The sequence below is a fragment of the Muscardinus avellanarius genome (genome assembly GCF_963383645.1).
Source record: "Muscardinus avellanarius genome assembly, chromosome: 4".
Classification (NCBI taxonomy): Eukaryota; Metazoa; Chordata; class Mammalia; order Rodentia; family Gliridae; genus Muscardinus; species Muscardinus avellanarius.
Genome location: NC_137789.1, coordinates 109,386,097 through 109,410,708, shown reverse-complemented (window position 1 = coordinate 109,410,708; position 24,612 = coordinate 109,386,097).

Sequence of the window (24,612 nt, the reverse complement as noted above, 5' to 3'; positions counted from 1 at the left end):
TCAATAATTGTTAAAAGGACGAACAAATAAATGTCTTAAAAGTAACTCATTGTTCCTCAATAGCACCCTGAAGTCATGAAATTCTTTACCAAAGGCTGGATACTTTTACTTCCAGAAACTTTATTTTGTTACCAATCAGCCTATCTCTTTCTTCAGCCTGCTTCAGGCTTGTTTTTTGTTGTTGTTTTGTTTCATTTTGCTTGGCTTTCTCGCTTTGCAATAGAGATCATGAACAAACAAGCAAGGCCATCTGAACAAGGCTTCATTTGGGCTTCTGCTCCAGCACAAGGCAGTCAGTGCATGGGTGAAAGTTCTCAGACTGGCTCCTCAAGAATGCAAGGAGGAGAGCTTTTAGAGTGTAAGTGGGGACTCACATGAGTGTGCTGACAGATGTTCCCCAGGGCTCAATATTTCTGCATCTTTGCCTGCAACATGCTTGGTTGGTATGGAGATCTGCTCAAGCATGCTGGATCTGTCTGCACTCAGCTTCTGGGGATGCTCACTATCACCATCCTGGTTCTTATTCTGCATTCTGCACATACAAAGCTGCTGCAAGAAAGTCCCTTTACACACTTTTCAGGGTCATCCTCCTTCTCAATAAAGATGGAAAACATGATTAAGGAATCCATCCTTCCTTATTCTGTCTTGCTTTTAATATTAGCCATTTAAGTTCTCTTCTAAGATTTAGAAATAAACATTCCTTTCTGTGTATAAGACAGGTTTGCAATAGATATTATCCCCAATTTTTCAGGTTTTTTTTAATAATGAGGTTGTGTAAAAATCACGTTAGTCTCTTCTCTGCAATTGAAATTAGTAAAGTTCCTTTGCCCAGAAATAAGAACAGTTTGGCAACTCTGGAAATGTTTGCATATTTTCTTCTGCACAAACTGACTTCAGAAAGTAAGACAGAAGGAGCTGGGGTTTCTAGTTTCTGGGGTATTGGAAGCTAAAAGCTGAAAGCCTAAACAGTGACTAACAGATTAGTCATAGTAAGCAGCTGTTTCCTAATAAGACAAGAAGTAACATGATTAAAATGCTGCAGGAAAAATTAGAGTAGACAAAGAACATTTTATCTGGGAGAGTGATTCAAAGTTAGATGACCCTAGAGAAAGCATGCTGCTTGAAGAATATTTTAGTGATATACAGCTATCTGTGAAGTTACTTTTAATTACTTTTTAATTGTCTTTCTTAATAAAAGTTAAGTGGATGAGATGATTTTCCAAAGTCTCAAATTTCTAGCTTGAGAACTTGCATATTTTCCATGAGTCCCCTAGAGGGCGGTGGTGGACCAAAACACAGGAGAGAGTTTACAATTGGTTTTCCTTTCCTCCTGAGTCCCCAACCTGCGCTCCAGACTCTTCACTGCACGTCTGTCTGCTATGAGCAAGTTGGCTGTGACACTAGTGTCTATGTACCTAACTAATAAAACTATCACATATTAAAAAACAGCATGGCCTGAAGTTTATTTTTATAAAGATTGAAAAAGAAAACACTTTGAGGTTTATATTTCATGTTTGTGCCTATGGCTTAACACTCACACGCATACACATACCTACTTGGTCCTTTTGGTGTATTTTTCATACATTTTGAGCATAGAGAGTAGTGCAAGGTGATTGGAAAAGGGTGACAAGGTGTTTCAAGGCAAAAAAAAAAAAACACATTTTTTTCCTTTTCCAAGTGCTTATTTATTTATTCATTTGCTCAGGAGTTACGAAATGTATAAGAACCATTACATTGCAAACTACATTTGGTAATGTATGGGGAAAATTACTTCTGGAAGCTTATAATTTATCAATGATAATAAATTATTTGATATGGAAACGGATAACAAAAAAATTACTGAGCTTGGAAATTTAATAAATATATTTTGCTGCTTTTACAATTTTTTGAGGTACTGGATATGGAACCCAGGGCCATTCTGCCTCTGAGATATACCCCAGCCCTATTTTTTATTCTTTATTTTGAAAAGGGGTCTCACTGAGTTGCAAAGGGCCTCACTAAGTAGTAGCTGAGGCTCTCCTCAAACTGCGATCCTCCTATCTCAGCCTCCCAAATGCTAGGATTACAAGTGTGTGCCACCATGCCCAGCTTACAAATGTTTTGCATTTCTTTTAGAAGACTAAAGGTCTAAAATGTTTTCCTTTCCTAAAGGAACATATGACTTCATGTTTGAAAGGTGACAAGACAGTACAGAAAGCTTCCTAGATAGACAAAAGGGAAAGCCTATGTATGTGGTTTTCAAAGGCTGAGATTTTCTCTTTTAGTTTATGTTGCTTTTCAAATATTTCATTCTGCTCATAGACATTTTGTGCAAAGAATGCAACTTTCAGAAATGCCTTTTTTGACCTAAAAGCCTCTTGTAATACCTCTGAATTTATCTTCTGGGATCTCTTATTGTATTGTATTATTTGCTTATTAGACCTCTTTATTCACTTTCATCTTGTGAAATTGGGAATAAGATGTGAACCTCACATATACAACGAAAAAAAGATTAATAACGTCAAAATTATAATTTAGTCAATATTTGCTGGGCCATGTGGGTTTCTGTATGGAGGAGAGGGCAATGAAAATCATCTACTCATGTAGCTGTGGCTTGCGAACATTCCTGCCATAACTTTTGGTCAGACCAAATAGTGAGGTTTGTCTATGTGATCTTTTGTTTATACAGATTGTTTGGGATGGAGATTATGTGTATTTGCAATATTTCCTGGCAGAATCCTGCTGTTGCTTCTGTAGACATGGTGTACATTACAAGTGAAACATTAGAAAATAGACATTCAACAACATGTCTGGCAAATACTTATTATAGAATAATTCTAGATTAGGAGTGATGTATTTAAGGATGTTAAAACTGGTGAACACTTGAAATCGGATTGCTTTGAAGAGTTAAAAGAGTGCAGTCATAGTGTTGGCAGTGTATAGGTTATGCTTCTATAAGCAGACTGAGCCAGGAAGGGGACAGAATTGTAACAACTGGACCAGGAATGATAGCAGGTGGTTTGTTTGTTTGTTTGTTTGTTTTTGGTGGTACTGGGGTTCCTGGACACCCTTCTACCTCCGGGATATACTCCCAGACCTATTTTATACTTTTTTATTTGGAAACAGGGTCTCTTAAGCCAGCACAGCTGGCTTCGAACCTGCGCGATCCTCCTGTCTCCGCCTCCCAAGCGCGGGGATTACATGCGTGCGCCACCACGCCGGTGAATGATAGCGTTTTTAAAAGCTATTTTGACTTGTCCAAAACTAACCAGACTAGTTGTTATTTCCTGGGGTGTGGTATAGCATCTTAAGACTTTACCAAAAACTGGAAGCTTTTAGAAATCTAAGTATGAAACTTCTTTGGAGAAGCCAGGGGTGGTGGCACATGCTTGTAATGCCAGCATTTGGGAGGCTGAGACAGGAGGATCGTGGTTTGCAGACAGCCTCAGCTCCTTAGTGAGGCCATTTGCAACTCAGTGAGACCCTGTTTCAAAATAAAGAATAAAAAATAGGGCTGAGTGGGGTGTAGCTTGGAGGTAGAATGCCCCTGGGTTCCATCCCTAGTACTGCAAAAAAAAAAAAAAAAAAAAAAAAAAGTTACTAAAGAAGACTAAGACTTTTTTTTTTTTTTTTTTACATACTAAAGATTGAACCCATAGGTGCTCTGACATTGGGCTAAAACTCAGCCCGTTTTTAGTTTAATTTTATTTTTGAGACAGGTTTGCCCTAAGTTGCCCCCACTGGCCTCGAACTTAACCATCCTCCAGTTTCAATGTCCCCAAGTAGCTAGAATTACAGGTATGAGTCACCATCATTGGCTTGCAATTATATTTAATTTATATGAGGAAAAGTACTACACAATTTGTTTCTTCCTAAAGTAAAGCATTTTGCCTCCCCTTAAAAGGCAGAAAAAAATATTTTTGCATAAAGAGCACACTTTATGTATACATGCCAATTTTATAAATACCCCTGACTTTATTTTGCATTTGCAGTTTGAAATGAACCTATAAATGGCTACTGTTAAACCATCATTCCTCTCTCCTCTGCCATTTCTGTACATAGTGTTTAGGAGGAAAATATAGTTATTGTGCATATTTTGATATATTATTCATTCTAGGAAAGTGTCTCTTTTTCCGCTGGAAAGGGTTATATTGGAGTTCACAGACACCCAGAAGATTTTAATTTGGGTTCCAGCAAAGAACTACAGATTGCTAACTACACACAAGCCGACTGCTTATCAGCTTTGTAATCAGCAGACATTTTCTAACTTGTGACTCATTTTGATAATTTCCACTCACCGTGGTCCTATCATTGCATCTCAGGTACAAAACAATGGCCAGTTCCTTTAAAAAAAAAAACTTATAAATGCTCACTATTTAATAGCACCACAAGAACATATTAATAAATAATCACCTGTTTTGCTTAGACTATATAGCTTGTAGAAGCATTTTCACACACACTGCAGTGCATTTGAACAGCACAGTGATCCTGGTATGTGTGGCCAGGTCCAGCTTTCAGAAATCAAGAGCTTGAGAGAGTTTCCCAAGGTCACATAATCCGAAAATTACTAAGGTGATTCTCAGACAAGTTTCCTCACCCTGAATTCAGATCTATGTGACATTCCTGTGAAGCTGTATTTACTACATGGTTGTGTTCATTTTATTACCCAAGGCAGCCTACTTATATGGTAATGTAAAATATTCACAATGATGTTATTATTGTGTGCCAGACAATGCGCTCAGTGCCCAGGTATTATTCTCTTCCTTTTTAGAGAGTCTTACAGCCAGCAAGCATTGGAGCCAGGGTTCTAATCCAGTTATGGCCAGCTCCAGAGCTGCAGTGCCTGCCCAAAAAGGCTCTTTCTTTTCAGTGCTACTATTATTCTTGACTGAGTATTCCTCCTTAGTCATTTCATTGTAAAAGCCTGTTGGGCATTTTCATGTTTACTGTTTCTCCCTATGGGATGTTTTCATTGAATACAAGGCTTTCTACATGTTCCTACTGATCTTGATGTGAGTTGTTCTGAGTATAATTTGCCTCTTGGATATCAACAGAGGACCCTGTGAAGTCACCCAGGAAGCCCCAGGGACCTTTGATAATGAGAGTCCCACATCTCCTCTCTTTGGTTGGTTGAAAGTTTGAAGACCAGGGGGCTGGGTGATTCTCTGATAGATAGAGAGGGTGCTGTTGACACCCTCTCTATCTCCCAACCCCAAGTCAATATTAAGAAAAAGGCAAAAGAGCGTTTGAAAAAGGCCACAATCTTGCTGGTCAGGATGGCAATAGAACATCTTCCTGAAGGAATGATAACAACCTCATGGATACTAAAAGGGATAAGCAGTGGAGTAGCAGCCAAGAGGTAATACCCATTGGCACCCAACAGGGTGACCAAGCTTCCAGTACTGTGCCCAAAAGCCACAGAAAGTGACATCTAATTAGAATCATTTCTAGTCCATAATGGCTTGGACTATGATTGTCCATAAATAAGAAAACATCAGATATATGGTGGGAATGTGATCCAAAAGGAATATAAATAAAACCCCTCCCGCAAATATTTACATTGTAGGTGTTCAGTCCAACCAAATACATCAAACTGTCAAATGGACACTACAAATACGATTTTCAGAAAAAATAAACCACTCATTTATTTGATACAATATGTTATGACACATGGAGATTATTAAATTTCTAGTTCTCTAAGGGGGTATTTTGTTCGTGTGAGTAGCTTATTTACAACAGACCAAAAATTATGTCTGACTACAAACGTCAAGCTCTGTTGTATTACTTATGTAAACATACGATTTGATTCAATTCATCACATAATCAACAGGAGGTTCTGCTTGCCACATTAATTGCCTTCTACGGAAAGAATACGGAAGCATCATTTAATTAGATTTTTCACTTCGTACTTATCAGAGTATAAGAAATGCCATCATAGCTTTTTGCACATGGTAATGAAATCATTGGTACATTACCAAGACTGGATCACACAAGAATGTGTATCCTTCTGTTTTCCTTCTTGCTAAAATTATCAAGTTTCTTACAGTACCACCTGTGATGATACGCAGGCTATGCAGAATTTCAAAGCTTTCCATACCTACCAATCTCCATGTCAGAGCAAAATGGAATTTCTAGTCTAGTGTTTATCATTCTGGCATTTTAGAGCCTTAATAGCTACTTCTTTTAAAAAAAAAACCATTAATATATCCACCTGTAATGTGTACTCAGTATGTGAGTGAGTATGTTAAGTCTTCCACCTGTTAAATCTTCCTTAACTTTCAGAGGGACACTTTGAAGTTTTCTTGCCATTATACGGATGTGGGGACTTAGGAAGAGGCCACAGAGGTGGGAAGAGCCAGGACTGAATCTTCATCCTCATTCCCAGTTCCTCCAAGTTTAATTCCCTTATTATGGAGTTGCTGAAACGGGTTCAGAGGGGTAAACTGTCTTTCCAACATGCAGGCAAGCAGAAAGCAGCAGACACAAAACACCATTCCTGTTTCCTGACATCCACCTGCTATCTTAATTGCCATGAGCCATCACGATAGGGCTGAGCTATTCGGCTTTCCCCCCAGTTTCATTTCAGCTTACAGCAGCCAGGCTGAGAGACAGGTAAGCAATATCCATTAGCGCTGTTGCCTGTGATGTGTAGAGCAATCACATTTCTAACAGGCCCTGTGTCCAAGTCCTTCCTTGTCTGCATAGCTTTTAAAGTGATCTGGAGTAAATCTATTGCTCTCTTAGAAACCAGCATTTGGCATTATTCCTCAGATGACAGAGTTGGGTTATGTGAGGGTTTTGCTCTCTCCCATATCTCTAGAAGCTTTCCCCAGAGGATTCCCTACTCTAGGTCAATCCCTATTTCATACTCAAAATCCCTATTCCAAGGATGCCACACTACATTCCTATTCCAAGAGCAAGAACTGTGGCTTATTTATAGAGCTTTCCATTGGAGCCAACATAGATTTGACATGACTTTCCCCTGCTTTAAATGTCCGAGTCAGCATTTTACATCAAATGGGTATTGAATTTTGTCCAGTTGCTTATCAATATCTTTTGGAATGATCATATGATTTTCTATTCTATTAATTTGGTGGTTTATGTTGCTGACTTTTGAAGGTTTTATCAGCCTTCCATTTCTGCCCACTTGGTCTTGGTGTTCTGTCCCTTGTACATATTCTGCATTCTGTTTGCAAATATTTTGCTTAGGATTTGTGGATCTGTGTTCATGATTTGTCATGAGTCATCTAGGCTTCATCATGAATTGAGATGTAGATACACAGGTGTTTACATATATAAAAGTCATCAAACTTAAGATGTATACATTTTAATATATACATATATATACATATACATATGTATATGTATATGTGTATATATATATATATTTGCTCCCCATTAAAGTATAATTTAAAAAATCATTCAGATAGCTTCATCTTTACTTCAAACCCAAATCATTAGGAAGGCATTCAAGGCTCCTGTGTTGGTTGGGCAGCTAGGTAACTTTTATTACTTCATCTAGTACCATAGTCACATAATATTACTCAAAACTACCAGAGTTTCCCCAAACTACCATATTCTTTCATACTGGAAAAACTTTCCTAATTCTATTCCTTCAAGAGGGAATGACTCTCCTCCATACCTACCTCCTCCATACCTGGAAAAGATTTCTGTCATCTTTCGAGACTTAGAGTAAATGGTGATCCTTGTAAGACAATTCCTGAAAGATTCTGAACACCTTCCCAGCCACTGGCAGACTAAGCTGGCCCTTTCCTGGTACTGCCACTGAACATCACAGACAGTGCTGCACCACATAGGACAGGGGGCTGTGGGTCAACGTCTCTGTCTCTTCCGTTGGGCTAAGTGCTCTTTTGAGTCATTTTTATCTTTCGGCATCTGAGGGACAACAGTATGCAAAAAGAATACTTATTTGACAAACATTTATTGAAGAATTGATGCTCTCTCCAATACAAAGTTGTCAGAAGGTAACATTATAACATGGTAAGGTTGTTACCATTCTATAAAATAAATGAATGAAAGAATACCTCCTTCTAATTAAAGGATGGGGGAGAAAGATATGGCTAGTTATGGTTACATATTGCTACATAACAAATCAACCAAAAATTTGGCTAACACAATAGCTCTTTGATATATCTGCTCACAATTCTATAACTTAAGCAGGGCCCTGTGGGAACAGCTAAGTACCATGTGGCGTCAGCTTGGGATGGTCATCTGGGTCAAGACAGCTTCATTTCCCTGGCTTGCAATTTGGTTCTGTCTGTCAGCCATGAGCTCGGCTGAGGCTGTTTTCTGTGGCCTAATTATCTTCCACACCTAACTAGGTGAGGCTTCTCCAGAATGACACACTTGGTATATTTCAACTTCTCAAGACAAGAATGACTTCCTTCAGGTGCAAAAGCAGAAGCAGCCAGGAGTGTTGAGCATTGAACCCAGAGCTGGCACAGACTCTCCTCAGCCACACTCTGTGGGCTAAATCAGATCATCTCCAGGGAGGGACCATACAAGGACACAAATACTGGAAGACAGAGTTCATTGGAGGCTACCAAAGTAAATACTTACCAGAGTATTTTTATTAGAGGATGCTACCTATTGTTATAAAAGTGAAATTGTTTTTATTTGAAACTTCTACTCTGTCGTTTTGTGAAGGTGTGGTTGATGGTTGATACTTGTGAAATTTTCTGGAAATAACATGTATGGAGAAATCTATATCCATCAAGTATTTTATTTTTTTGAATATTTAAAGAAGTTTATTAGAAAGATAGAAATACAGAAAATAGAAATACAGCCCCATGCCAAAATGGCATGGTGGGGTGACTCGAAATGAACACACCCCAAGTATTTTATTTTTTTATCCAAATTTTGCCTTACAGATAGAATTACTTTTATCAGAAAATAAAAAAAAATTAGCTTCTCTGACTGGTACAATATCATGGTCCCAACGCTTTGTGAAACTAAAACATATTTCCTTTAGCAAGAGTGATAACTCAGAAGCTTTGGGTTTCTAGAACAAATGACATTAACATTTTTATGCTGGACAAATTTTTAGAAAGTTAGGGTCAAATTAGCATTTCTTGTAAAATGCTATAGTCAAAACCAAAAATGTTGAAGCTTCAGTCTTATGCATGCATGTAAAAACATAATCAAGTCTCCTGTGATTTCTTTCCTATATAGATACTTGACTTTTCTGCCTCCTTTAGTTTGGCCTTAGTCTTACTGTTCACTGTACTGAGTCTTTTAACCATGTGTCCGGAGGACCCAGTTACTAACTTTTTAATCAGATTAATGGGGAGAGGTCTGTATCTGTTTACTCAGGCAAAGCAGAGAATAGACATTCACCAGTCAAGTCTGCTCACAGTAAGCCTTCTACTTTCAGCAGCATTGCACAGTGGTCTTGAATTTGATTTTGATGTAGACTTAGAATTTTAATCCTTGAATACCCCTTTCAAAGGATGTGATTGTGCAGGAGTGACTTAACCTCTCAGCGCCTCGGCTTCCCTGTCTATGTGTGTGACTCATCATTTTGTTGCTGTGACAATACCTGAAAACAAACATGACTTGGAGGAGGAAAATATTCATGGTTTCATGGGTTTCAGTCCATGGTCAGCAGGCACCTTGGTTTCTGGATCCATGATAAGGAAGAATATCATGGCAGAAGGGTGTAGCAAAACAAAGCTGCTCACCCCGTGGAGAAAGCGAGCTTGGAAGAGGCCAGGGACATGATACTTGCCTCGCAGTCACACGACCAGTCACCTGCTTCCTCCAATCAGGCTCCACCACCTGCAGTTTCTATCACCTCCCAGTCCTGCCACCAAATATGAACCCTCACTGGATTAACCCATGGATAAGGTCAAAGCCCCACTGGTCCAATCTCTTCTCAATATCCCCACCTCTAAGCCAGGAGTGGTGGTGCACGCTTGTCATCCCAGCATTTGGGAGGCTGAGACAGGAGGATTGCAGGTTCTAGGCCAGCCTCAGCTACTACTTAGTGAGGCCCTCCACAACTTAATGAGACCCTGTTTCAAAAAGAAAGAATAAAAAACAGAGCTGGGGATGTAGCAGGGAGGTAGAATGCTCCTCAGTTCCATCCCCAGTCTCTCTCCCTCTTCTCTCTCTCTCTCTCTCTCTCTCTCTCTCTCTCTCTCTCTCTCACACACACACACACACACACACATACACACACACACACATCTCCACCTCTGATCATTGCTGGACCAAACCTTCAACATATGATTCTTTGTGGGATACGTCATATCCAAACCATAGTATTGTCCAATGGGGACAGGAATGACAGCAGTATATCACAGGACTGCCAAGAGGATTCCATGAGACAAAGCCTGCAGAACACTGAACAGAATGAGAGTGATGGAGTAAGAACTAAATAATGAATCCAAGCACAGTACTGTACTCCCAGGACTTAGGAGGCTGAATCATGAGGATCACTGGTTCCAGGCCAGCCTCGGCAACTTAATGAGACCCTGTTTCAAAATAGGGATGAGGGTGTAGCTTAGAGGTAGAATGCTCCTAGGTTCAATCCCCACTACTACAAAAAAATAAAAGAAAATTAAATAGTATATTGAATTGTTATTACTGCTATTGAAGAAAATGTTATGCATACTCTTATTTATTCAAAAGTGATTGCAAGTATGTCACTATTACTAAGCACTACATTATGATGTGAGATTATAATGCACCAACAAAAGTATAAAAAAGTGGATTCATCAATGACAGATTATCCCTAACCCTCTACACACACACACACACACACACACACACACACACACACCTATGCCTTTTGGCATTTCCTATTATCATTGGCATTTCCTACATCATTTTAGTATTTGATTCAGGCTGATTGGTTTTGAGGATGGGAAAGGGGGGGGTGACCACTAATATTTAGTGGTCATTATACCAAACTGCACCCAATTGTTTGGGACATGGAAGTCACACAGCATTACCAGCCTACTAACAAATGAGATCCACGTGATAGTAACTCAGGGTGTCAACTGAGAAACTTAATGACTTAAAAATTATTATAAATGTCACAAAATAATCAAGTGAAAAAAAGACTTCAATTATAAGAGGATATACTTAATTTTCATGAGTGCAACATCTTCTTTTTCAAGCTATAAACAAGCTTGGTGCACATATATGTTCCTGTTCCTTTGTAGTTAAACTCTGCACCCTTCTGAGTATCTGTCCCTGTGTGTTAGAACACAAATTTAAGCTAAGTAAATGCTTTGTAACACTGAGTAAGCTGTTTATATGCTGTTTTGATTACAGTGTTTTATAATCAGCATTACTGGTATACATTGGACCAGAAATTTTTTTTTGGAGGGGAGGGTAACTGGGGGTTGAACCAGGGATATTCTACCTTTGAACTATACCCCCAGCCCATTTAAATTATTTATTTATTTATTTATTCATTTATGGTTATTTTGAAACAGGGTCTCTCTAGGTTTCTGATGGTCTCGCTAAGTTGCTGAAGCTGGCATCAAACTTGCAATCCTCCTGTCTCAGGCTCCCAAATACTAGGATGACAGACGTGCACCGCCACACCTGGCTGGACTGTATATCTAAAGGGAAGTGTCCATGCTATGTAATGAGAGCTGGCAATTATCTGTGGTTTGGGGTAACCAGGACAGACACTCCTTGAATAATTGACCAGAGTGACCCATATGTCTGTCCAATCAGAAGGAAGCATCCTCGTCACATGTGTGGTGTGATTGATCTGTACCATGCGCTGTCTTTATGTTATTTACTCTGAAGGCGTCTCTAAGTTGCTGAGGCTGGCCTTGATCCTGCAGTCCCATCTCAGCCTCCCAAGTACTGAGACATGTGCCACCTACCTGGTTCCTCCCTCTCTTTATTCTTAAATTTAGTATTTGGATGATTCAAAAAAATGATTTTGTCTTCTTTCCTTCCATTCATTTTTTTCTATCATTTCTGGTCACCCTTTCCAAACCAAGTAGAATATTAGATTTAGCAAATAAAAATATGCCACACACCGGGCGTGGTGGTGCACGTTTGTAATCCCAGTGCTTGGGAGGCTGAGACAGGAGGATCGCACAGGTTCGAAGCCAGCCTCAGCTACTGAGTGAGGCTCTCAGCAACTTAGTGAGACCCTGTTTCCAAATAAAATATAAAATAGGTCTGGGAGTATAACACAGAGGTTCCAACCTGGGTTCCAACCCCAGTATCACAAAAAATAATAATAAACAAATAAAAACATGGGATACCACTGACATTTTAATTTTAGACAAGTATGAAATAATTGTTATATTATTAAGTATGTACCAAATATTGCACGGGATATTCAAATATAATTTAGTGCTATTTTATCTGACAACTCTAAACTAAGTCAAGTGAGCCATCAGTGAATAATTAATGAAACTGTCAGCTTAACTTGGTAGTAAGTATCTGGGAAGAATTCGTTCAATGCTTGTTGAATAAGTTTTAAAAATTTCTATAAAGCCAGGCATGGAGGCGCACACTTGTAATCCCAGCATTTGGGAGGCTGAGACAGGAGGATCAAGATGGGCAGACAGCCTCAGCTACTTAGTGAGGTCATTTGCAACTCAGTGAGACCCTGTTTCAAAATAAAAAATAAAAAATAGGGCTGGGAGTGTAACTCGGAAGTCGAATGCCCCTGGGTTCCATCCCCAGTACCACACACACACACACACACACACACACACACACACACACACAATCTTTAATGCAAGTGTAAAATACTTGTTGACACCATTCCATCTTCTTTTAAATAATTTTAAAATGGATAGTGTAGTAACTTTGAAACTCTACCATCAACTCTTTAGTCTGAGCACTTTCATTTAACAGAAGAGTAAACTGGGTCCTGAAGAAAAGTGATTCGACTTCACAAGAAAATTCTCCCCCAAGGAGCAGCCAGGCTTGTGTCTCGTTACCTAACTCACAGGCCAAAGGTCTCAACTCACCAACAGGCTGTATCTGTTGTTCATTATATTTGGTAGGGCCAAATAATAACAAGTCAAAATAAAAAGAATTGATATAGTTAACCAAGTTTACCATTTTGACTGGTTAAATGAGAATAAAATTGAATACATTAAATTAAATTTAAGGCTCAACTTATATTGGCTACAATTTTTTTTTTTTTTTTTTTTTTGGTGGTACTGGGGTTCCTGGAAGCCCTTCTACCTCCCGGATACACTCCCACAGGCTACACTCCCAGACCTATTTTTTAACATTTTTATGTGGAAACAGAGTCTCTTAAGCCAGCGAGGCTGGCTTCGAACCAGCGTGATCCTCCTGTCTCCGCCTCCCAAGCGCGGGGATTACAAGTGTGCGCCACCACGCCTGGCACAATTTAATATTTTGAAAAATGGAGTTCACTATCTCCCAGGATTGTGGTTTGTTTGTTTGGTACTGGGAATTGAACCCAGAGGGATTCTATCTCTGAGACACACCTCCAGACATTGTTTTGTTTTGATTTGAAACAGCATATTTCTAGGTTGCTGAGAGTCTTGTTTCATTGCTGAGGTTGTCCTCAAACCTGTGATCCTCCTGTCTTAGCCTCCCAAATACTGGGATTACAGGCATGAGCTACAATGCTCAGCATATAGTATACTTTTAAAGAGAATTCCAGAGTGTTTTTTCACGTACATATATGCTTCTATTTGTAAACTATTATATAGGACAATGGCATCCTCAAATGTTTTATGAGAAGAAACACAAAGCCCAGCAGTAATCACAGTACAAACAATAGCACGCCGTGAGCAACAGGTGTAATAGGCTCCTTTCCATTAAAAGCACTGCTCTTTATATTCACACCTGACACATCACTCTTACTGTTAAAAATAGGGGTTATTTGAAGTATTAAAAACTGCTACTGCTTTTTGTTTCTTGTGTCTAATTCAGTATCCATCTCATGTAAATACCACTGTATCCTCACATCCATGTAACTTAAAGAGTTAGAAACTTCGGATGTTCAACAAGGATATTTCATTAGCCAAGAGTTAAGAAGCCTCATCATTTAAAATATAGGAACTGTGGTGTGTGTGTGTGTGTGTGTGTGTGTGTGTGTGTGTGTGTGTTTCCGGGGATACACTGAACTGCATCTCCAACCCTTTTTATTTTTTACTTTGAAACAGGGTCTTGCTAAGTTACCATATTTAGGCCTCAAACCTGTGACCCTCCTATCTCAGCCTCAGCCTTCCAAGTACTGGGATCAGAGGCATACAGCACCACACCCAGCATCATTTTCAAACTAATGGGTAATAATGCATAACTTGTTCTCTCAGTAAATAGATATAAATATTTATAAATGGCAATATTTAATCATTCACTTGAATAATTAAGAATAAGTGATACACTCACTAGGAACCTAATTCCTTCCCTTACCCATGTGTCCCATATATTTAAGTCAAATTTTAGTATAATTTCATCTGGTAAAGCAGGCTGTTTTGCCTGCCTTTCCCCCTCTTGTCAACCTGACATGCTGGTACAAGGTGAAATTGTAGTACCCTGCTCATTCCATGAGGAAGTGAAGCAATCATTTCTTAAGACAATAGAAAGGAGTGAACTGAAGACTTGTGCCCTATATTTTTTCCACAAATGATGCGGTGTTTTTTTTTAATTGGTGGCAAGGAGGATGTATTACCCATAGACACCTTGCGTGCATGTGTTGACCATTTGTCAAAGACCATGAAAGTCCTGTAGTCCTCACCTAATAAACATCAGTTCCCTTCCACTCTATTTAACCTGCTGACATTCCTTTCTTTTTCTTTCCCTCTCTCTCTCTCTCTCTCTCTCTCTCTCTCTCTCTCTCTCTCTCTCTCTTTCTATTTATTTATGTGTGTGTGTGTGTGTGTGTGTGTGTGTGTGTGTGTGTAATACTGGGAATGAACACAGAGGCATTCTACTTTCAAGCTACACTCCCAGCCCAATTTTATTTGTTATTTGGAAACAGGGTCTTGTTAGGTTGATGAGAGTCTCACTACTTGCTGAGGCTGTCCTCAAAACTGCGATCGTCCTGTCTCAGCCTCCTAAGTACAGGGATTACAGATGCGTGCCACCACACCCAGCTTCCTGAGGTTGTTGTTGTTGTTGTTGTTGTTGTTGTTGTTGTTTTGCGGTACTTAGGATTGAACCCAGGGGGATTCTACCTCTGAGCTACATCCCCAGCCCTATTTTTCTATTCTTTATCTTGAAACAAGATCTCACTGAGTTGCAGAGGGCCTCACTAAGTAGCTGGGGCTTGTCATGAACCACAATCCTCCTGTCGCAACCTCCCAAATGCTGGAATTACAAGCATGCACCACCAGGCTTACCTGAGGTTTTTTAAATAAAAATATTAAGAAGTATTTGACATACCCTTGTAATCCCAGCATTCGGGAGGTGGAGACCGGAGGAAAAAGGTTCACAGACAGTCTCAGCTACTTAGCAAGGCCCTTCTCAACTCAGTGAGACTGTTTCCAAAAAATAAAGGCTAGCCGGGCGTGGTGGTGCATGGCTTGTAATCCCGGCGCTTGGGAGACAGAGACAGGAGTATCACGCTGGTTCAAAGCCAGCCACGCTGGCTTAAGAGACCCTGTTTCCAAATTTAAAAAATATATAAAATAGGTCTGGGAGTGTAACCCGGAGGTAGAAGGGTTTCCAGGAACCCCAGTACCACCAATAAATAAATAAATAAATAAATAAATAAATAAATAAATAAATAAATAAATACTAAAAATAGTGTTTGGGGTATAGCGCGAAGCTAGAATCCCCCTGGGTTCAATCCCCAGTACCACACCAAAAAAAAAGAGAAGTATTTGATATTTATCAAGTGACTTGACCTTTCTGACCATGGCTTCATCTATAAAATGATGAGAGCAGTAGGTCCATAAAGTCATTGTGAGGAGTAATGGATGTGTATAAAATCATTTAGCACCATGCCCAACACGTGGGAGGTGCTTAGTCATGTCAGCCATTATTATTACAAAAGTCAGGAACTAATCTTGGTGTTTAATCTTTGTGGAACATTTTCTTGATCTGAAAGTGCTTTATTCCAGGTGTTCAGTGTCAGCAGTGATTATAGTAGGACAGATGTAAGACAGTCTCTCTTTCCAATTGTAGCTTGAGTCAAGTAGATGGTTTGTACATGGAGGGGCCATTAGAGAAAATTAGAACTAAGGAGTCCTGCAAGAAGTTTTATATTGTCCACCATCATAGGCTATCATTTATCCAAAATGCTTGGGATCAGAAGTGCTTCTGATTTTCATTTTCATTTTGGGATATTTGCATATGCAAATATTTGTGTATTTGCATATACAAGTAATGGTTATATTTGCATATACAAGCAATGAATTATCATAAAATAAGACCTCAAGTCGAACTTTTTTTTTTTTTTTTTTTGGTAGTACTGGGGATGGAACCCGGGGCCTTCTACCTCCAGGCTACACTCCCAGACCTAATTATATATATATATATATATATATATATATATATATATATATATGTGTGTGTGTGTGTGTGTGTGTGTGTGTGTGTGTGTGTGTGTGTGTGTATTGGTGGTACTGGGGATGAAACCCTTCTACTTCTGGGCTACACTCCCAGACCTATTTTATATTTATTTGGAAACAGGGTCTCTTAAGCCAGCAGAGGCTGGCTTAGAACCTGCGCGATCCTCCTGTCTCAGCTTCCCAAGCGCGGGGATTACAAGTGTGCTCCACCATGCCCGGCAAGTCTAAATTTTTTAAATGATGTGTTTCATATACCTTATACACATAGCCTGAAGGTAATTTTAACATTTTTAATAATTTCGTGCATGGAACAAAGCTTCATGGTAGAATTTTCCACTTGTGATGTAATGTCAGCACTCAAAAATTTTCAGAATGTAGAATATTTCAGATGAAAAATGTGCAACCTATATTAGAAACTATATATTATAGGTTTTTCTGCCCATAATAAAACTCAAAGCATTGTGGCATTGTGGATGAACAGGTGGTGAATCTATGGTGCTTCTCAGGCTCCTCTAAGATTGGTGCTGTAAGGGAAAGCAAGACATCCTCCCTGATCCAGGACTCACTGGCTCCTGTTTACAAGCTGAGGGATGGGTTACCTTCGGAGGTGATTCTGCAGCCCTTCACAGCTTCTGTCACTCATGTGTGATAGTCAGCTACCATTCATTAAAGGCAATTGACCAAGTGCCAAATCCAGGTCATGTGAAAAATTAAACACACACACACACACACACACACACACACACACACACAATGTTTTCTGATTTGTTTTGTTCTTTTGTGGGTTTGGAGGTTTTGCAATACAGGGGACTGAACTAGGACCTTGTGCATGCTAAGTAACCTCCTACCACTGAGCTGCATTCCCACTCCCCTCAGTAAATATTTACACAGCTAAAGAGAGGCTTTGAAGTTGAGTACATGGAGATGGGTGTTCTTGAGTTCTGGCACAAGGTTAGCTTCTCTGCCCATTTAGATTAGAAACTATTATGAAAGGATCAGAGGTATCAATTAGAGAAAAGCTTTATGATTTTCCTTTTTTTCTAAGGACTGTTAGTTCTGTTAGGTCTCTTCCAGAGCACCGGTACTTCTGAAAACTCGTATTCCTTTTAAGGGGACACTTTAAATATAAATTAGTATCTTATACAATTACTTAGTAAAATTTGCTTCCACAAGGTCAGAAAAATCACAGAATTTTGGGTTAGTCAGTATTCTGTTTCCCCCTCTACTAACAGAGAGTTAAGTCACTTCACCCTCCAGAAAAAAAAAGTTTTTTCCCATCTCTACTGTTAGGGATAATATTTCTCAAGGTTGTCATGAAAATTAATTGACATGCATACTAAAGATGCTCAGTAAGCAGGAAAATGGGATGTAAATATAAGTAGGATTATTTTTCTGAAATGAGGTATGTGTGTATATTTGCAGCCCACAAATAAATTTCTCTAGTTACTTCATATAGTCAGTGTAGCTCACTGCTCTAGAGGGGAGAAAGAATCTCAGTTGCGAGTCAGTGACAATGCAGACCCTAAAAGCTCAAAATATTCAACTTTCGCCGGGCGTGGAGGCGCACGCTTGTAATCCCCGCGCTTGGGAGGCGGAGACAGGAGGATCACACAGGTTCGAAGCCAGCCATACTGGCTTAAGAGACCCTGTTTCCAAATAAAAAGTATAAAATAGGTCTGGGAGTGTAGCCTGAAGGTAGAAGGGTTTCCAGGAACCCCAGTACTACCAAAAAAAAAAAAAATTAGACTTTCTACCTTACAGACAGAATTGCGGGAGGCTAAAAGATGCAATGCTTCCAGGAGTGAGTTGTTGAAATGATATAGCACCTATATCATTAATGTGTAGTACTCCCCAATCACATGATTTCCTGTGCTGCACAGTATTTTTTAAAGAGCTTCGTACAATGAGCTAATTTTCGCACTTTCCAGTATGTACGGGACTTCATATGGTACATTTTCCACAACTATTATTCCATTTACTCCTCAACAATTTTTAGAAAGCTATTATTTCTGTCTCCATCTGACACATGGAACATTGAGGTTAAGAGACTGCACAAAACAATGCAGCTGATCACTGATGGCCAAAACACAATCCTGCTTTCTTCTCTTTCTACTGCTCTGCTCCCTTTAATGTATGTCTGTGTTTTTTGTGGTTTGGGGAGGTTGTTTGGTATTTTTACTTGTTCAGTAAAGAGAAAGAGGTATTAAATGAAACAGTTGGTCAGGCAAGCTAGCTTTAAACTGGCTCTGGCTATGACACATAAATGTAATTTGTTTTTAATTAAGGAAAGCTTAAATGTAATATTAACACCTTTTGTAATAGTAAGAATGACTATAAAGCCGGGTGCACACACTTGTAATCTAGCATTTTGGAGGCTGGGACAGGAAGATTGCAGTTTGCCGCCAGCCTTGGTTACTTAGGCCCTTTGCAACTCAGTGAGACCGTTTCAAAATAAAAATAAAAAAATAGGGATGGGAGTGTAGCTCAGAGGTAGAATGCCCCTGGGTTCCATCCCCAGTACTGAAAAAAAAAAAAAGACTATAAAAATGGGGTAGTGGTGCACACCTGTAATCCCAGTACTTCAGAGGCTTACAGGCAGATTACAGGTTGGAGGACAGCCTCAGCAAGTAGTGAGACTCTCATCAACCCAGAGAGACCCTGATTCAAATAAAAAAAATAAAAACATAAACTAGGCCTGGGTGTGTAGCTCAGAGTAGAATGCCCCTGGGTTCAATCCTCAGTGCCAAATAAATAAATAGAGTATTAGTTAAGTTCTGAAATAAATGCCCTTTCAAATGAAAACTTTTTTCCCCTCTCTAATATAGCATCATATTTTTTTTCCAAAAAGCCAAAGTTATACACCGGACTCTAAACTGTTGTGTTTTTCTCCTTTTTAGAACTGTGAGATACATGTTTTTTAGTCTGTAATGCCATACCTGAACAAATCCAGACGAATGACCATAAAGGCTGTCTGCTGCCTCCTCTTCTGCATGCTGCGCTAGACCAGTGGAACATCATCTTGTAGGGGAGATTTTTGACAGAAAGAAGAATGTAGTTGGAATTGCAGAGCTTGCAAAAGGCACGCTGTCACCAAATTTATCCTACCCCAACAGAAAGCCTAATGAATGGATCCATGTTGAAAGGGCTTCTTATGCCAACCTGCACAGATAATTTAACATGCTAAAGGAAAATGATACCTTTTTGTCCATTTTCAGCACAAAGTCTTTGTTTACTGGTGCCCAGTTAAACAGGAACTGCAATGTAAAAAAAACAGTTTTTCATTGTAGAAAAACAAAAGTCACACAGTATGTAATATTTCTACCTATAAATGGGTAATCATAGATATTACAAGGTTAGATCTGCTTAGGTAGCCTGGATATGTCTAGTTTTTAAATGATTTCTTTAAAAAAAAAAAAAAAGCCGGGTGTGGTGGCGCACACTTGTAATCTCCGACCTTGGGAGGCAGAGACAGGAGGATCGCGCAGGTTCGAAGCCAGCCGCGCTGGCTTAGGAGACCCTGTTTCCAAATAAAAAAGTATAAAATAGGTCTGGAAGCGTAGCCCAGAGGTAGAAGGGCTTCCAGGAACCCCCAGTACCACCAAAAAAAAGAAGAAGGAGGAGGAGGAGGAGGAGGAGGAGGAGGAGGAGGAGGAGGAGGAGGAGGAGGAGGAGGAAGAGGAGGAGGAGGAGGAGGAGGAGGAGGAGGAGGAGGAGGAGGAGGAGGAGAAGCTTAACCAGGCATGGTGGCGCAGGTTTGTAATCCTGGTGCTTGGGAGGCTGAGACAAGAGGATCACACAGGTTCGAAGCCAGCCTCAGCTACTGAGTGAGGCTCTCAGCAACTTAGTGAGACCCTGTTTCCAAATAAAGTATAAAATAGGTCTGGGAATATAATCCAAGGTAGATTCCACCCCCAGTACCACATTAAATAAATATATAAATAAACAAATACATACATACATACATACATACATACATACATAAGCTTATCAGCCAGGTAGGTAGCACATCCCTATATATATTCCCAGTACTTCAGAAGCTGAGACCAGAGAATTGCAAGTTTGAGGCTAGTGCATACAAATTTAGCAAGACTGTGTCTAAAAATTTAAAAAAAGAAAGTTCAGTGGTAGAGTGCCCCTGAGTTCAATTCCCAGGATCATAAAAAGAAAAAGAAAAAAAGGAGACGTTTATCTTAGAAACGATATCAACACTAAGAGCAATACGTACTAGACTACAAATCCAAGACCAGGAATCAAGTTCCACTTTTAGCTTTTAGGTAAAGGACATGATTTCCTGTTGATTCCCACAGCCAAAACTAGCTCCAATTCCCCTCCCCTCCAAAACAAAACAGGGGCTTTGGCAATCCCCAGAGCCAGTTTAATTAGCATCTGTGATAAATATCCAGTATTTGGGACACTCAGACTGAACGATTTTCACTAGTGCTCAGGTAAAAGACCTTGAAGAGACAACTCTGTGCAAGTCGGCCTGTGGCATCTGCAACAGGAAGGGTTATCAATGGTAGGTCATTCCATGTTGTGGACTTAACAACATGAAAGCTAAGAAAATGGCCCCCGAGTGGGCTTGCTCCAACTAGTCTGACTAGATGCACCTTGGAGAAACAGTTACTCTGCTAAGAGAACTAGAGTAATTGTATTCAAGAAGGTGTTTCAGGAGACACAAGAGTCCTGGAATGTTATTTTTGTTTTGACCCACTGACACTAAAATGTTAATGAAGAGCCCCAGAACAGAACCACTCTTTCCAGTCCCTCATCAATAACTAAAGCCCAGCCCAGGATACTGTGGAGGAGGTTAAGACCAACCCTACTGCTCAGGACAGCTGTGCTCCCACCCCCATACTCACCTCCCAGTTCTTCAGGAAAGCAAGCAATTTGTACAAACCAGTTGCCACTATACTGCTTGGCCCAGCCTTCACATTCTGCTCTGGAGCATTTCTGCAAAAGCTAGAATATCCATAAATGTGAACAGCAAGTCGAGTGTATCCAAAGAAAGTTCGTCTTCAGAGTACTGCAAAGTTGTCCGTCATAATGCCGGACATAATGCCCTATTAACTCCAGATATCTGCTACTACAGCTACTTGTCCACACATGTCTTTTTACCCCAAACTTTGTGTGTGGGAAGGGGAGGGATCCTGGGGATCGAAACCGGAGGCGTTCTGCCCTTTTTATTTTTTTATTTGGAGCAGGTTCTTGCTAGGTTGCTGAGAGCCTCACTAAGTTGCTGAGAGCTGTCCTCGTATCTGTGATCCTGCTGTCTCAAGTCTCTCAAGAACTGGGATTACAGGCCTGTGGCACCACTCCCGGCCACATCTATTCTTTAAACTGGTCCATAGGCAAGTTTATTTTATTTTATTTTATTTTTGGTGGTACTGGGGTTCCTGGAAGCCCTTCTACCTCCGGGCTACACTCCCAGACCTATTTTTACATTTTTATTTGGAAACAGGGTCCCCTAAGCCAGCGTGCGTGGCTGGCTTCGAACCTGCGCGATCCTCCTGTCTCTGCCTCCCAAGCGCGGGGATTACAAGCGTGCGCCACCACGCCTGGCAAGGCAAGTTTATTTTTTACCAAGTCTTCAAACCCCAGTGAGTACTTCTCCATGAAATTCCTCTAAAACACCTGGAATTCATCTATAATAATATCCTCCAAATAGCTAATGACTGCATTAAGTCTGCACCCCCAGGAAGAGAGGGGGACAGCTCCGGCTGTCCGCTTAGGTGGTCGCGCTGGTTCCGAGAGGGGGGGGGGGGCCCACCTGTGCCTGCGCCTGCGCACAAGGCTGGGCCTGGGCTGCAAGCGGCTGAGCCTCGGCGTCCGTTGCTGAGAGCTGGAATGGAGGCGTAGCTCAGAAAACCCTCTCAATCGGGGATTTCTGTAAGTACTCTACACACCTGATAATATTTTCAATAAAACTTTTAGCAACGGAAATGCAGAACAATAGTGACTGAGTACAAAACACTTATCCTAAAGTAGTAGAATATTTAATTTGCAACTTGAAAACTGTGAACCCAGAAAAGGTGCCCCCCAAAAGTCTGGAACCTCAACAGTAAAAAGACAAACAAATCAACTATGAACTAGGAAGAAGATATGAGCAGTTATTTTTAGCAAAAAAAAGGGATAAGATGGCAAACCCATGAAAGATATATGAGATTGTTAGCCATTTGGGCAGTGCAAATTAAAATGACAATGAGCTGTCTATAAAACTATTAGAACCCAATTTTTGTAAAAAAAAAATAGTGATAATACCATATACTGCTAAGAATATGTAGACTCTCATACATCACTGGTGGGAATGTGAAAGGTATAGCTACTCTGACAGTTTATTTATTTACTTTTTTTGTGATGCTAGGGGTGGAACCCAGGAGCTTTTCTACCTCAAGGGCTATACTCCCAGACCTATTTTATATTTTTATTTGGAAACAGGGTCTCACTAAGTTGCTGAGAGCCTCACTAAGTAGCTGAGGCTGGCATCAAACCTGCTAGATCCTCCTGTCTCAGCCTCCCAAGCACAGGGATTACAAGCATGCGCCACCATGCTCGGCAGTCTGACAGTTTATTCAGTGTATGACTCAGCAATGGAATTATTGGGCATTCATACCAAAGAGAAAACTTATGTTCACACAAAAACCTATGTACACTTGTTTACAGAAGTGTATTTCTCAAATATCCTTCTGTGTGCAAATAAATACATGTACAAATAAATAGTTACATCTGTGCAATAGAAATTTATTCAGCAATACAAAGGAATGAATTACTGATAGATGCAAAACCATGGCTGGGAGCCCTGGTGAACCCTGGGAGGGAAAGGCCACAGTGGAAGGCGAGCCCACCAGCTGAGATCCTTGTGTAGGTGTCTTTCTGCTCTCCCTACCTGTTACTTAAGAGAAGTGTGCTGCTTCTTTTAAATTTTAAACTGAGAAAATGGATGAACTTCAAGGGTAGTATGCACAGTAAAAATAATAACCTCAAAATGTTGCTTATTGTATATTCCCATTAATGTAACAGTCACAAACTGATAAAACCCTAGAAATGGAACAGGTGTGTGTGTAGAGTGTGTTTTTTTTATTCCAATGACTTTAATATTTACCATAAAAGTTAATCAAAAAAGTGTCACTTTCATGCAATGTAAACATGAAAGTGTTTAACGACAAAATGTTTAATTCTACATATATACCAATTTTTATGTTTAAATCAAACAGTACCAATTTTATTAGCAAAGAACAATTTTTTTGTTTTGGTGGTACTGGGGTTCCTGGAAACCCTTCTACCTCCGGGTTACACTCCCAGACCTATTTTATATATTTTTTTAAATTTGGAAACAAGGTCTCTTAAGCCAGCGAGGCTGGCTTCAAACCTGCGCGATCCTCCTGTCTCCGCCTCCCAAGCGTGGGGATTACAAGCGTGCACCACCATGCCTGGCAAAGAACAATTTTAATATGCAAAAATTGATTATTTTGTGGTAATGAAAAGAACAGTTATATTCATGGCACTGATTCTGGGAGTCACCTGTTATTATTCCTCTTCCCCCTTTCCTGATGGAAAAATACACTCTGTACAGTTTTCTGCATTTTCTCCAATTTTTCCAGAACTGAGGGTTTTATATGGAAAGGTTGGGCTGCATAATGCTGTGTGGCAATGTATTTCTCAGGTCACTGCCCTTGCTTAGAAGAAATTTCCATAACAATGACTTTCCCCCTGCCATATAGAATTGCAGTTGATACCAGCTTATTCATCAAGTCTATTTCTTTCAGGTTTAGGCATTCAAGGAGCTATGATAGTTGCATGTCGACTAGTTGATCTTTACAGTCTACAGGAAGAGCATCTTAGGGGAGCCTGGGAGCCCTGGTGAACCCTGGGAGGGAAAGGCCACAGTGGAAGGCGAGCCCGCCAGCTGAGATCCTTGTGTAGGTGTCTTTCTGCTCTCCCTACCTGTTACTTAAGAGAAGTGTGCTGCTTCTTTTAAATTTTAAACTGAGAAAATGGATGAAACTTAGGGAAGGCAGGACAGTAAAAAGCAGGTTAGTGATGGCGCACATCTACAACCCCAGTACTTGAGAGACTGAGACAGGAGGGTCACCTTTTCAAGGACAGTCTGAGCAATTTAGTGAGACACTATTTTTTT